Consider the following 15772-nt stretch of genomic DNA (forward strand, 5'->3'; position numbering starts at 1 on the left):
CTGTGGTCGACGCCCGGATATGTAGCACCTAATTCCTTAATTTTCATTTTTTACAACAAAGTGTGCGTAATAGAATGGATGAGTATACTTGCAGGTTACGAGCAGGACTGATGAGTTTGGGTGGAGTGAGGAGAAACAAGATTTTTTTTACCGCAGGGTGGATCTTGACTTGAGACGCCCAACCAGGGTGTTATTCAAACAGGGTGATATGTATATAACATGTATATAATCGCCGAATTGCTTCATTTTATTTTTGATTTGGGATTTCATGATTTGAAGAAAAAAATGCAGTGTCTCATCATCGTTTTTTCGACATTAGTTTTATATTTTCACGATCGATGCAGTGCCATGAGCCACATGCATCCTGTTTTCTGGTGATGCAGGATTAACATTACGACATTTTTAAAACCTGCTTTTTCGTTGCCAGCTCTGGTTTTGCAGAATGCTCATCACGTTAGGGATGCCCATGGACTTAGAACGTGTCGACTTTAAAAATCGCTTTTAATCTGGAAGCTAATCTTGAATTGCTTGACAATAGTGGATAGTGCTGATTTTCCAATCAATATTTGGTGATATCGACATAATAGTTATGTTTTTTGTATGCAAATAACAGCTAACCAGGAACAGTAACATTTCATGTTTGTACAAATATTTGGTTGCATTTACGTTATCAACTTGATAAGAAGCAAGGTAGTTTAATTTAAACAGATCTATTCCAAACAGTTGGAAATCTTGGGTTAAGAACGGATTTGATCTTTTTGTAACTGACTATGGAGAAACCTACTTTGTGATCATGCTTTACTATAATTTATCTTGGTAAATTGAGAAATGCGGTACAGTAATTTAAGGTGTAAATTTATGGTTACAACCGGGGAAGAAAAGTAATGTAATCTAGGAATAAATTTACACAATTAATTTTAATATGTTCTAATTAAGACCTATTTAAATTCTTAAAACGAGAAACAAAATATTTTATAAATGCAGAAGCTCATTGGTAATTATTTGAATGTGTATGTTTGGGGTTTGGACAGCGTGTCAATCAAGTGGTTCTTTGAAACAATAGAAAATATATTGAGTTTATTAACATGTCAATAGATAAGAAATGGGTGTTAGGTAACTATTTTCAAATTGGTTTTAATTTATTTCCAAAATTTTGTTGTTTTTACGTCTCCAGATGTTCCTTTGGGAAGTTTTCACAACATGATTAGGTTGTTCATAGTTTTTTTTCTAAATCTTAATGTGAAAGGTGGATAGGTAATTTTAGCTCAGATAAACATTCACAACAAAAAAGTGCTGTGCACCTTGACAATCTGATATACAGGTAGAAAAATAATGGAAATACTCAGTTGGTCTATCAGGCTATGTGTAGAGAAAAGCAGGGTTAAATTTCAGCTGTGTGACCTTTCATTATAACTCGGTGATCAAAGGTCATAGATGTCTGCAGAAGGTGCTGGAACTCAAGTTTTCTGTTTTTTATTCAGGGTAACCATTCACATTGTTTAGTTTTCTGTTAAATAAGTCCAAGCAGTTTACAGGGACTTGCAATGAAATGTTAGCTTTCCATGGTTGGCAGTTTTTTTATTTTAATCTATTTTTCTTGAATTTATTGTTAGTGCCTAGTGTCTCTGCATGGAAAGTTTAGTGGTTCAGTCAGGAAACAATTGAGCAGAAGGCAAGGAGATTGCTGTAAAATTCCTAATTGTGTTTGTGTTCTCAGCTCTAATGTTTAATTAGAAAAATCTCAGTTCACAATACAAATTGTTTTAAAGTTTACATTTTCCCTCAATTCTTTCAATCACCTTGTTCAGACATGTTATGTAACAGCTCTGGTGCAGGTATTACTCAAACTTGAATCTTCTGGCCCAGAGGTATGGTAATGGGCACTGCACCACAAGGGTGTTAAGCATAGCCTGGGATTCTGGATTGTTCATCTTGTTACATTCCCACTGTACCATCACTTCTCCTGAAACATTCACTGTCTGCCTTGATGAGATTTGAACCCACATCCCCGAAATATTAGTCTGAAGCTCTGGATTACTTATCCAGTGACCTAAAGGGGGCACCTGTATTTTCTTTTCCACTGATTCTGTGGATGTCTTCTAGTCGTTAGTTTTAAATGCACCATGGTGAGCTAATAGGCCTAATTTTAGCTTGGAGAGCCTGGCCATTGTCTTTCTGAAAGGCTGCCAAAATATCAGTCCTGTAAACATGCAAAATCTTGTATTTCTGCTCTTACGTTTTTAATAAAATTCTGTTTTAAAAATTTTATCAGCAAATAATTTCATTACTCATTCATGTTTGCAAAATGCATTTTGTAGCGGGGCGGTGATGGCCTAGTGGTACAACTGCTGGACTGTTAATTCAGAGACCCAGGTAATGTTCTGGGAACCTGTGTTCAAATCCTGCCATGGCAGATGGTGGAAATTGAATTCAATAACAAACTGGAAGTAAGAGTCTGCTGAAGACTGTGAATCCATTAATGTTTGTCAGAAAAGCCCATTTGGTTCATTTAGGAAAGCAAATTGCCATCCTTACTTGGTCTGGCTAACATGTGACTCCAGATCCACGGCAATGTGGTTGACTCTCAACTGCTCTCTGGTCAATGAGCGATAGCCAATAAATGCTGAGACCCGTGGCCTGTGAATGAACAATTTAAAAAAAAAATTTCCTGCTGACCTTGGATTTATTTGCATTGTGTAATACTGTATTAATTTATAATTTCTGAGCAGCTGGAAATGAACTGATTTGGTTTTGGCAGTAATTGATATTGGCAGTAGTACCCCATTTATAAATGCAATCTAATAGTTAGTGAAGACACATGGTGTTGCTAGCTCTCATTAGAAATTATCGTATATGCTTGTGACGAATTCCAATATTCTTGTAGCATTTCAGTGGACTTCACTTTAAACAGTTCCTTGCCCGTGTGTTTCATGTGATTTCTTTAGTTACCTCTACCAAACATCAGCTTAAGTTGTAAGATAGGACCAGTTTCAGTGCCTACTGTGCAACCTCCAGGAGCTGCTCCTGCTCTTCATGTTTTTTTTGCTTTGTGCCTCCTGACGTGACTTGAATTCGGTGATTTCATGTGATGAGGCGTACAAAACGAAAACGTCTTCTGACGTTTTACTTATCAGCTGTGCCGTCATGATTAGTTCTATTTTAAGATTATGTAAGCTTGAGCTTCCTGGAATGCTTGTTGAGATTTTTTTCTTGTATGTAGTTCACTGTCCTTGAAAGCCAACCTTAATACCAACATTTATTGAGTTTGACTTGTTCTTTTGGTGCTTAACATCTTAGAATAAAAAAGCATATTGATTTGATTATTTCAAACTTGCAAACAATTTGAAAATTAACTGACTTTCAGACTTGAGAGTAATTGTATGTTTTATGGTTATGTACAGTGTGACCAAAGCTTTTTGACAAGTACATGTGAAAAACATCCTAACTTGACTGAAATTTAACTAATCTTTAGGGTGCATACAGCTAGAATATTGAGGGTTGAGATTTTGGTGGCTTCGATTTTGCTTGTTTATAAATAAGCTCCAGATGAATAGAGGTTTGAATAATTTAGGGAAATTGTTTCTGTCCTGTCCAGAATCTTGGGAGTGTTTTGTAAAATAGGTGTTCTTTACTTGTGACATTGGTGTTTTCACAATTGGAATCCAGGAGATTCAAGTTTTTGTAATTTTCTGATCGGTGCATGTGTTACTGTCTTGACCTGTATTACTTAGGGCAATGGCAGTACTGGAGGACTGCATCTTACTATATTGAATGTACATGTTGACTTCACACAATTAATGAAACACATCGTTGACAGGTGAATCTTATTTGCAGGCTTTTTGATTTCTAAATCATAACTTATGATTCTGAATGCGATGAGGGTGACTGGCAGTTGGCAAAAGAAACATTCATGCAAGGTTATCAGCTTGCAAATTCAGAAATCATCAAATTCTCAGTTGTACATTTTTCTCTAATCTCAGTCTGAGAGAGAAAAACTGAACACTTGGAAAATTTTTCTGGAACATTATTTTCAATTTTCTATTGTGGAGGATAGCCAGAGTTGGCGTGATAGTCATACAGCGTGGAAGCAGACCCTTCAGTCCAACAGTCGATGCTGACCATATTCCCAAATTAAACTAGTCGTACCTGCCTGCATTTGGCCCATATCCTTTCAAACATTTCCTATTCATGTCCAAATGTCTTCTAACTGTTGTAACTGTACCAGCATCCACCAGTTCATTTAAGTTTATTCCACACACAAACCACTGTCAATGAACAAAGTTGCACCTCAAGTCTTTCCTTAAATCTTCCTCTTCTCTCACCTTTTAAAAATATGCCTCCTGGCCTTGTAATTGCCCAACCTAGGGAAAAGAAGATTGTCATTCACCTTAAATATAACCATTATAATTGTATAAACCTGTATAAGGTCACCTCTCAACCTCCAATGCTCCGTGAAAAATATTCCAGTCTATCCAGCGTTTCCTTCTAACTCAAACCCTTCGTTCTTGACAACATCCTCGTAAATTATTTCTCATCCCTCTCCAGCTTAATAATATCTTTCTGATAACAGCGTGACCAGAACTGGACACATTATTCGAGAAGAGGCCTCGCCATTGTCCTGTACAACCTCAACATGACATCCCAATTCCTCCATACTCAGAGGACTGAGCAATGAAGGCAAACATGCTAAATGCCTTCCTAACAACAGTGTCTACATGTGATGTAAAGAGCTGTGTACCTGTACTCTGAGGTTTTTCTCTTCTCCAACATTACCAAGGCTCGACTTTTAATTGTTTCAGTCCTGTCCTTGTTTGTTTTACCAAAACACAATATGTCACATGTATCCAAATTAAATTCCATCTGCTCTTCAGCACAATGACTCAATTGATCCAATTCTCTTTGTAATCTTGGATAACCTTCTTCACTGTCCACCATACCATCAATTTTGGTATCATCCGAAGATTAGTAACCATGCTTCTCATATTCTCATCCAAATCATTTACATAAATGACAAATAAAAGTGGACCCAGAACTGATTGCTGTGGAGCACTGCTGGTAACAGGCCTCCAGCATGAAAAATACTCCTCCTCCACCTTTGTCTCCTACTGTCAAGCCAATTTTGCATACAGTTGGCAAGCTCACCCTGAATCCCCTGTGCTCTAACTTTACAATTCAGTCTACCCATGTAGGACCTTGTCAAAGGTTTTACTAAAATCCAAGAAAACAATGTCTACTGCTGTGCCCTTATCAATGTTCTTACTTCCTCAAAACAACTCAAGCAAGTTTTAGAGGCAGTATTTCCCTCATACAAAACCTAATCATCTGTTGCCTCTCCAAATGCAAATTAATCCTATCTTTTCAGATTGCCTCCAACAACATACCCACAAATGAAGTTAGACTCTCAGTTCTGTTGCTTCTAGGCTTCTTACAACTTTTCCGTAAGACACAGCATTAGCCACTCTTGAGTCATCTGTCATCTCGCTTGTAGTTACATATGCTGGAAATATTCCTGCCAGCGGCCCTGCAATTTCCTCCCTAATTTCCCACAATGTCCTGGAATGCACAAGATCAGGTTCCCAGAGATGTATTTATCTTCATATTCTCTAAGACCTCTGAATTTTCTCCTATATGAACTGTTTTCAAAGCATCAATACTTCTTTCCCTGAATTCTCCAGCTTCCATTTCTTTCTCCACAGTAAAAACTGATGCACAATATTCATTTAATATCTATTCCATCTTCTAAGGTCCAACATAAAGACAACTTCTTTCATCTTTCTTTAAGGTATCCAACTCTCTCTCATTGCTCTCTTGCTCCTAATGTACTTTCAGAATCTCTTTTGGGTTATCTTTAACCTTCTTAGCCACGGCTATTTCATATCCCCAATTTGTCATCCTGATCTTCCTCTGCAGAATGTCCCTACACTCTCTTGATACTGTTTAACGTTTTTTTTAACCCAGTCATTTAAACCTTATGTTTCTTTTTAATTCTTCACCAAACCGCAACCTTTATTCATCAATTGTTCCCAATCTTATCTTACCTTTTCACTTCAATAACGATTCTGAACTCTTGATCGTGCTTTTGAAAGCCTCTTGGTTTGAAACTTGAGTTTTTTGTTCATCTGTCTTATGTGTTGTTGACAGATTGTGCTCTTTATTTGTAAGAGTTTCAAGGGATATCAAACAATGCTGGATATTTGGAGTTTAAATACAGATGAGACATCTATAGATGTAACAGGTATAATTAGATTAGATTCCCTACAGTGTGGAAACAGGCCCTTCGGCCCAACCGACCCTCCGAAGGGTAACCCACCCAGACCCATTTCCCTCTGACTAATGCACCTAACACCTATGGGCAATTTAGCATGGCCAGTTCACCTGACCTGCACATTTTTGGACTGTGGGAGGAAACTGGAGCACCCGGAGGAAACCCACACAGACATGGGGAGAATGTGCAAACTCCACACACAGCCATCCGAGGCTGGAATCGAACCTGTGACTTTGGTGCTGTGAGGCAGCAGTGCCTAGCCACTGAGCCACCGTGCTGCCGCTGAATGGCTGACTGTAGTTACTTTTTCTAGTAAAGCGTCCAACTGTGAATGCATAGTTTAGCTCAATTTAGTGCTGCAAGGAAGGGTAATTTATTCCAAGTGACCAATCTGTAATTGTATTAGATCCAAACATCTCTAGTTTTAATATTTGCTTTGAAAACACTAGAGCATTTTACTGATTATCTAAGGTGTATTAAATATTTGCGCAAAAATATCAAAGTTTGAGATTAATACCCTCCCTGTTAACTAGTGAATATCATTGTGCTTAAACAGGCAGGGAAATTACTGACCTTAATAGTTTGGTAAATACATACATGATCTTGTGCATTCCAGGACGTGGGAAATTAGGGAGGAAATTTCAGGGCCCCTTTGCAGCATACGTAACTACAGGAGAGGTGATGGATGACTCGAGTGGCTAATGTGTCTTTGAGAAAAGTGTGGTTCATGCTTTATCCATGACACTGGTCGTCATGAAGTTTTTGCATAGTTTCACAAATCACATTTGTCTGTAAAGTACATTTGAATCGTTCCCTATGTATGTAACCCATTGCAGCTCAGCAATTAGTCATAGAGAAGTACAACATGGAGACAGTGTTTGGTCCAACCAGATATTCCACACCAACCAGATATTCCAACTCAATCTAATCCCACCTGCCAGCACCCGGCCCATATCCCTCCAAACTCTCCCTATTCATATACCCATCCAGATGCCTTTTAAATGTTGCAATTATACTAGCCTCCACCACTTCCTCTGGCAGCTCATTCCATATGCGTACCACCCTCTGATGAAATGTTGCCCCTTAGGTCTCTTTTATATCTTTCCCCTCTCACCCTAAACCGATGCCCTCTAGTTCAAGACTCTCCCATCCCCTCATGACCTTATAAACCTCAATATAAGGTCACCCCTCAGCTTCCGACTCTCCAGGGTAAGCAGTCCCAGCCTGTTCAACCTCTTCCTGTAGCTCAAATCTTTCAACCCTGGCAACATCCTTGTAATTCTATTCCGAACCCTTTCAAGTTTCATAACATCTTTCCGATCGGAAGGAGACCAGAATTGCATGAAATATTTCAACAATGGCATAGCTAATGTCCTGTACAGCTGCAACATGACCTCCCAACTCCCTGTACTCAATACTCTGACCAATAAAGGAAAGCATTTACCAAATGCCTTTTTCACTATCCTATCTACCTGCGACTCCACTTTCAAGGGGCAGTGAACCTGCACTCCAAGGTCTCTTTGTTCAACAACACTCCCTAGGACCTTACCATTGAGTGTAGAAGTCCTGCAAAGATTTGCTTTCTCAAAATGCAGCACCTCGCATTTATCTGAATTAAACTCCATCTGCCACTTCTCAGCCCATCTGAACAAGATTCCGTTGTAATCTGAGATAACCTATACTGTCCACTACACCTCCAAATTTGGTGTCATCTGCAAACTTACTAACTAACCTCTTATGCTCACAAACAAATCATTTATATAAAATGACGAAAAAAGTGGATTCTTCAAGACAATTGTACTTCTCCCAATTCTGGCCTGTTGTACATCCCTGATTTCCATTGCTTTGCTATTTGATAGCTGGACTTACTGCTTCCTTGGGCATAAATTCTTCATACCCATCCTCATCCCCTTCCAGTCTTCGCTCTTGATCTTCCTTCGTGTCTTTGTCGTTTATTACCATCAAGTTTTCTATTGTTGAAGGCAGATCATTGGTGGACCAGTGTGCTTTCTTCACATTGGATTATAGTATTTTGTGTACGCTGTTTTTGTGTGGTAACTGTGAATCTTGGCTGTTGATACTCTTTTTACATTTAATGTGTCCACATCTTTTAAATCTAAAGTTGGACATGCGAACATGCCTGGCTATTCTTTGAAAACTTTTTTTTGTGTGTCTCAACCTTGTGAGAAGTAGCAGCTGGATAGGTTTTCTTCAAAATAATCTAATTGTAAGTTATTTGGGGGACGTATGACTTTAACCTATGACTGTTTTCTCTTTATTTAATTCAAAAGATGTGGAAATATTTATCCTACAAACATGGGCAAAAGATATTCTTGATTCAATTGACCTTATTGCTCTTGTGAGGTGGCTATTTGTATTTTGTTGGAATAATATTGTGGGGCATGTTGTGCTTTGATGTTTCTAGAATTAGGAGTGAAATATTTGTTAGTTCCCATTCAAGTTAGCAAGTACATTATTTCATCTTGTAGCTTTTATTGAATCATAGGACAGTAAAGCTGTTTTCAGATTAGTTTGTTGTCTAAGGTAGTAGGTGTGGATCTTACTGGGTCTACTCCCTCTGAAGAATGTCCCTACACTGTTGATACTGTTTGAGGTTGATTTTTTTTTTTAAACAAACCTTATTTGACAAACTTTAATGTTGCGTGTTCATTGTGTCTTTCCTATCTTTTGATAGAGATCATTTGGATGGTATTTGAAAGTTCAGGGGATATCTTTGAAAAAATGGGCAGGAATTGTGATTGTATCAATTTTTGTTTAACAGTGATTGCGAAAGTTCTTGATGGTGAACCATTTGTGCAAACCAGTTTAACTTGGATAGGTAAACTTAAAATATCTGTTGCAGCACCATTCACTTTGTGGAATGGATTTACTGATGTTCTAAATAAAAATGAATAATTAGACATTTTCTTCTCTCACAAAGATGTTGTGGTGTATAGATGCATGGGGTACATCGCCTTAATGATTCTTCCTGTTTGTGTATAGACCAAGATGAATTTCAATGAGGTGTGCAATAATTAAGAATAGTCTGAAATTGCCTCCTTCTGATAGTTTAAGATGTGTAGTTGACAGTGATAGTAATAAATAATAACTATGTGAAATTTGCCTGCCACCTTGAAATGAAGGAGTGCAGATCCAAGCTTTCAGGAGCAGTGTTGGTATCTATGGCTGCAGGTAAACTTGGTAATCTTTGATGGCTTAAGTGATGTCACTCAAAAACAGTAAATTTTGGTAGTGGCGGGGGGGAAAGATGTGAGTGGCATCTTTCATTAGTGGCTGACATCTTAAAGGAAATATTGTTTATGCCTGATTGTTGCCAAACCGCAGAGGCTCAAGAGTAGACATGGGTAATATTCCTTCTTTAGGATTCTAAATGTAGAAAATAATGTACACAATAATCAACTGATAAGCTTTTTCACTGGAATCAGCGAACGGATGCTGTACTTGAAAGGTATCTAACTGCACTTCAGAAAGGACATGGAACATACCTGTCTATTAGACAGCGCTTATACAACTTGAGCATAACAACATTTCAAGTGTGGGTGGAGGTAAGCAGGCATCGTCCATTTGGAGTTATGTGACGCTGGAAAAGCACAGCAGGTCAGGCAGCATCGAAGGAACAGGTGAAGGGCTAATGCCCGCATTGTCTATTCTCTTCCTCGGATGCTGCCTGACCTGCGCTCTTCCAGCACAACATACTCTACTCTGATCTGCAACATCTGCAGTCCTCACTTTCTCCAACCTTTCATTTGGAGTATTGTTTAAGTATTGGTCTCCTTAAATAGGGCAAGATGTAAATGCATTGGTAGCAGTTCAAACAATGAGCATATTGGTGGCACAACTGATTATCGGGATCATATGAGTAAAAGACATAGAAATGTCTGTTAGCCATAATCTTAGTTATGGTAGAGTAGGTTCCACAGTCTGAAGGGCCTATTCTTATTTCTCTGTTCTGAACAACTTGAATATGTGGATTATCTTAGTGAAAAGGTGAGGCAGGCTCTACTTAATCTACTGAATAAGAGGTGACTTAATTGTTATTGGATACAGACAGCACTGATGTGGAAATAGTTTTTTTGGAAAATCTAGCAGTATGGAGTTGCCTTTTTAAGACTAAGATGACAACTTTGTCAGAGGGTCAGGAGTCATTTTCTTCAAAAAGCAGTGGAAGTTCTGAGTACATGAATTTTTTAAGGTAGTTAAAGATTCTTAGGAAGTATGGAAAGGATATCAATGGAATAATTAGATCAACAATGAGCAGAGTCAATGGATTGAGTGTCCTACTCTTGCTGTTGCAAGGTCTGTATGAGCTACCACAAAACGTAATTGAGTTATCAATTTGAGATGATAGGACCATGTTTGTTGAGTTGAAAACTGACTTTTATTTGAGAACTTTGCTTGCCATTTAACTGAGTGTTGTGGAAATGTATAAATAAAACATTGATTATAATTGACCACGAAATGTGCATCATAAAAGTTGGCAAGAACGTGGATGATAAGCTCATTAAGTTTCTGGTTTGGTGATTGGATTTTATCAAAACCCACATTCCAAAACACTGCAGAAATGTACCAATTGAAGTCTGAAGCAGAAATGCAACTATGATAGCTCTCCTGATTTCCAAATAGCCAGTTGATTTAATTTCAATATTGTGTATGTATTGTTGATCAAGTCCTGCTGTCAAAATGTTGAAGTGCACCTAACTCCTATTTATTGTATTTAGATGCTTTCTAAATGGAAGTATTTTCACTTAGTGAGTAGTTTTGGCAATGTTTAATAAATGAAGCACAGGAAATAGATCATGCAGCATCTATGGAGGAAGAAATGATTAACGTTTCAAGTCAAATGAGACTTCTTAGGAGTTATATTTCACTCCATATTAATGTTGTTTGTCTCACTTCAGCCTCTCAAGACCTGAGTATTTTCTGTAATTTTGAAGCTCGTGTTCCTTTTCTCTTGTGGTTGGAAGTATAGCGGCTCGTTTTGCTCAGCTCTTAAAATAGTGTCTAAGCGGCTCTGCATGCGAAGGCTGGAGAGGGGATTCATGTTGTAAATTTTGCCATTCTAGATTAGGTGTGCCCAACCTATAGCCAGAGCACTTGATATAGTTAGCGAGTTTTGAGAAGATACGTAGCTCACTAGATTCTGGGTGTAGGTTTGCCAGCTGAGCTGGAAGGTTCATGTTCAGCAGTTTAGTCGCCATACTAGGTAACCTCTTCAGTGAACTTTTGGACAAAGCACTGCTGATGAGTCCTGCTTTCTATTTGTTTGTTTTGGGTTTCTTTGTGTCATTTCCTGTTCTTTTTCTCGGAGGGTGGTAAGTGGGGTCCAAGTCAATGTGGTTAAGAGTTCCGGTTGGAATGCCATGCTTCTAGGAATTCCCGTGCGTGTCTTAGTTTGGCTTGTCCCAGGGTGGATGTTTTGTCCCTGTCGAAGTGGTGTCCTTCCTCATCTGAATGTAAGGATACTAGTGAGAGAGGGTCATGTCGTTTTGTGACTAGTTGATGTTCATGTATTCTAGTGGCTAGCTTTCTGCTTGTTTGTCCAGTGTCGTGTTTGTTACAGTTCTTGCACAGTATTTTGTAAATGACGTGAGCCAGAGGCTCATTGAAGATGTTACCAAGTATGATGATGAAACGTCTGAAAATGGACCTTCCAGCTCAGTGAGCAAAGCTACATCCAGAATTTCATATTGTCTGATGACTGCTTTAATTTACACCTCAGTCATATTTGTAAAGAGCTGCTCATCCAAGCAAATGCCCTTTCTGCCCAACGTGTGCTGCTGCTGACTCATGGTTGAGCCAAGCAACAGAAAACAAGAAAGAACCAGTCTGATTGGAGGAGCAGCCTGAGGCCTGAAGCCATGACAGTAAGTCTTTTGGCCTGCCTCGACGAGTAGGAGGCTTTCTGCTTTATTCACCTATTTCTGGCATCTGCAGTATGTCCCAAAAGAAAAGGAACATGATTTTAGTCTGATGAGGTGGCTTCTTAACACCTTCACATTGAGGAGCAAGAGTGAAGCAAAGAATTCATGAGATCCATGCAATTTGGCAAATTGGTCCAATATTTGCTTCAGATGTAGAGGGTGATGGTTGAAGGTTGTTTTTGTGACTGAAAACCCGTGTCCGTTGGCACACTAGAGAATTTGGTGCTGGGTTCCTTTTCTTTGTGTGCACGAGATAGCAATGTGGCTTATGTGATCAGTAGATTTGCAAATGGCACACTTTTTGTTGAAGAAAGTAGTGAGGAGGAATTGCATAGAATGATAAGTGGGCTGGACATATTGGGAGACATTTAGCAAATGGCATTTAATCCTGAGAAGTGAAGTAAAGCAATTCGGAGGACTGGCAAGGCAAGAAAATATATTATGTGTAGTAGGACCTTTGGAAGTACAGATTTTAGTGTGCATTTTTGCAGATGCTTGAAGGCAACAGGACAGGTGGATAATGTGATGAAGGATTGCTTGCCTTTATTAGTCAAGACATTGAATACAAGACCATGGAGATTGTATTGGACCTGTGGAGACATTGTTAGGTGTGAGCTGAAGTGCTGAACTGCGAAGGTCATTGCAAGAGGAAGAATGCGATTATTCCAGAGAGGTATAGTGAAGATTGACCAGGAAGATGCTTGGTCAGAAGTATTTCAGCAGTGAAGACCAAGTTGGAGTGGATAGTGAACTGGATAGGGAAAGTGGTCTTTTGCCCGAAACGTCGATTTTCCTGCTCCTTGGATGCTGTCTGACCTGCTGTGCTTTTTCTAACACCACTCTAATCTCGACTTTGATCTCCAGCATCTGCAGTCCTCACTTTCGCCAAAGTGAGAGATCGGTTATGTTCATCAACTGTTTGATCGCGGGTGGGCTTTGAATTTATGCAGAAGTTTGTACATGTCAAAAACAAATGGCAATGCTGGTCTTACAGTAAGTATAATAATTCCGGAAGCCTGATTGGAAAGGATCATGATTGTTTAACACAAATAGTTATGTATGTAGGCTCGTCCCAAACCTGGATCAGAGTTATGCAGACCCACCTATCACTAGGTCTGTTTTTTTAATTTGCCAGTCAAACTGTTCAGATGTTATTGCACGCACTCCTGGAGCAGGTGAGACTTGAATCTCGGCTTCTTGGTCCCGCGGAAGGGGCACGACTGCTGCACTACAAGGGGGCCTTAAAAGCCATTGCTGGGGTTTGAGCTCAGGATCTCCTATTTATTAATCAAATGCTTTCACCCACTTAGCCATGGGGCCACATCTGGGTCACAAGTTCCAGTTGGGCAGGCCATTGCCTGTTACCAAGGGAACTTGTATTCAGTGAGCTCCAAAGGGAGATTAATTTGTGATTTCCCCATAGGCCTTAAAGGGAGTATCACAGTAAAAGTATAAGAGAAGGTGGTGAGAGTTTGCCTCCAATAAGTTGCAGCTTTTTGCAGCTGTGCTTATGTTGTTTCTTATAACCTGGGCATGGCTATCATATTACAAGTCATGTTTACAAATTGTATTCTTCAGGTGCAAACATCTGACTTAATTTTAAGCTATTTGTTCACAACAGAGTAGAACATTTCGAGTGATTGGAAATGAGCTGAGGTGTGAAATCTTCATACGCTGTTGTCGCATCCTGTGAACAATGGATGATATCATCATGTCTTTTAAAGGCATACTGGCTGTGAGCTACAACACCCAAAAAAGTCTGCAAATCTTGAGTTTTGATCTCATGGGTAACTGAGCCTGCAATTGTTTTTGATTCCTTTGGTTATATTGAAAAATATTTTTCCCATACGTCTAGGGGTTTTAAAATTTTTGCCCCTCAGGAGATTGCACAGCAATGACTTGGAGAGAACACTGGACGCCTGGATGTATTGAGTATCGATTATGGCAGAACAGTGGAGCGACACCTCTCATGATGCCTTTGCTTAAAAGTGATAAGTATTTGTGACCAGATGAAATATTGATCAAAACTTGGGAGCTGTTATATTCTCACTGACACATGTTTGAAAAGTTGTTTTGGCCTTTGAAGCGTTGAGTTACAGTTTGCCAGAGTTGCACCTGAAATGAAGGATCTTTATTTGTGTTACCTGTTGATGTGATTTAAGAATAGTTGGAATAATTAAAAATGACAGGCTGACAGCACAGCTTTTCTGGTATGGAAATCCAGAGATAGCAAGTGTACAATTGAGGCAGAGCTGAGTAATAAAACTGTACACAGAAAACACTTCGAATTTGACTCAGGAAGGTAGGATGTCCTCTTGTAGATAGTGGAAATGCATGATCTATTGAGGAATCTGAAAAGGAAACAAGGAATTGGCCTGTAAGCGTGTCGACAATGGCTGAGTCTTGGCACTGAGTCTGAAGGTTGTGTTTAAGCCATATTCCCAGAGACCCTTGCAGGTAATCTCTAGGTCGATACTTCAGTGTATATTGAGATAGTGTTGTCTTCAAGTCGAGCTGTTGAGTCAAGTCTGTTCTCCAGCTGAATGTGAAAGATCCATTGCTATTTATACCTCCATTAATGTGGTGATAGATTAATTGGTCATTATTTTGTTTCTGGGATCTTGCTGTGTAGAGATCAGCTGTTATTTGGCACAGTCGTAACATTAAGAGCACTCAATTGGCTGTATAATGTTTTGGTTTTCAGGGGTTGTGGAATTACATAAATATAATGAAGTAATGTGAATAAGAGTCTACAGTAATTGGGCCTCAATTTCTGGTGCTTTTGTTAAGAAAATAGCTAGAGAACAGCTGTCATGTCTGATTGGCCCATTGTTTTTCCTGTGTCATGTATTGTTGCAATTTCATTTGTTTTCTCACTGTCAGGTAAATATAAGGCTGATTTAAGATCTGCTTGTCCAATCAGTTTTTGTATTCTATGTATACTACTAAACTTGGCATAATCTACAGCAGGAATGCACACTAATGACAACCTGCTAGTGCATTTTGCAATCTTGGGAAGTAAAATTAATGCAGTCATGAGAGTCTGTGAAGCAGTATGATGTGTGCCTAACTGACTTAAGATTGCATGACTTTAAGTTATTTGTCGTGTAGCCCATAGTCCGTATTGGTATTAATCAGGCAAATTTATTTCATTGTAACCTAGTTACTTAATAATTGAATGCAGTCTTTGAGGAAAACAAGTAGGCCATTCAGTAGGCCTTCATGTGACAAGGTGCTTATTGACTTTACCTCTGACCACATGCAAACTTTTTAAAGTTATGTATCATTCTAGGCTTTTCCTGTCAGCAGATATTTCTCCATCTACAAATAAATCTTGAACTCCCGTTAGGTCACGATCTTTTATTCGTCTATATTTGAAGGAACTTGCATCTTGCTAATGCAACATCTCCCCTCAATTCAGCACTGAGAGGCTCTGAACCATTCTGATTCTGTGCTGTACCTTCTCCGTGGTCATTTTTTTGTAATGTATAATGCCAAGAACCAAAAACCAGCCCACTAGGCCATGGTTGGGATGTAAACCTCTGTTTGTAAGCAAAGCAAAAGT

The 15772-nt window shown here is 38.9% G+C and overlaps 1 protein-coding gene across 4 annotated transcripts in view; it reads left to right on the plus strand.

The window, feature by feature from the left end:
* Nucleotides 1–15772, plus strand: part of LOC122563957 (lissencephaly-1 homolog) — an 87928-nt gene that overhangs the window by 842 nt on the left and 71314 nt on the right. The gene's annotated exons all lie outside the window — the stretch shown is intronic.

The sequence above is a fragment of the Chiloscyllium plagiosum genome, chromosome 28, assembly GCF_004010195.1.
Source record: "Chiloscyllium plagiosum isolate BGI_BamShark_2017 chromosome 28, ASM401019v2, whole genome shotgun sequence".
Lineage (NCBI taxonomy): Eukaryota > Metazoa > Chordata > Chondrichthyes > Orectolobiformes > Hemiscylliidae > Chiloscyllium > Chiloscyllium plagiosum.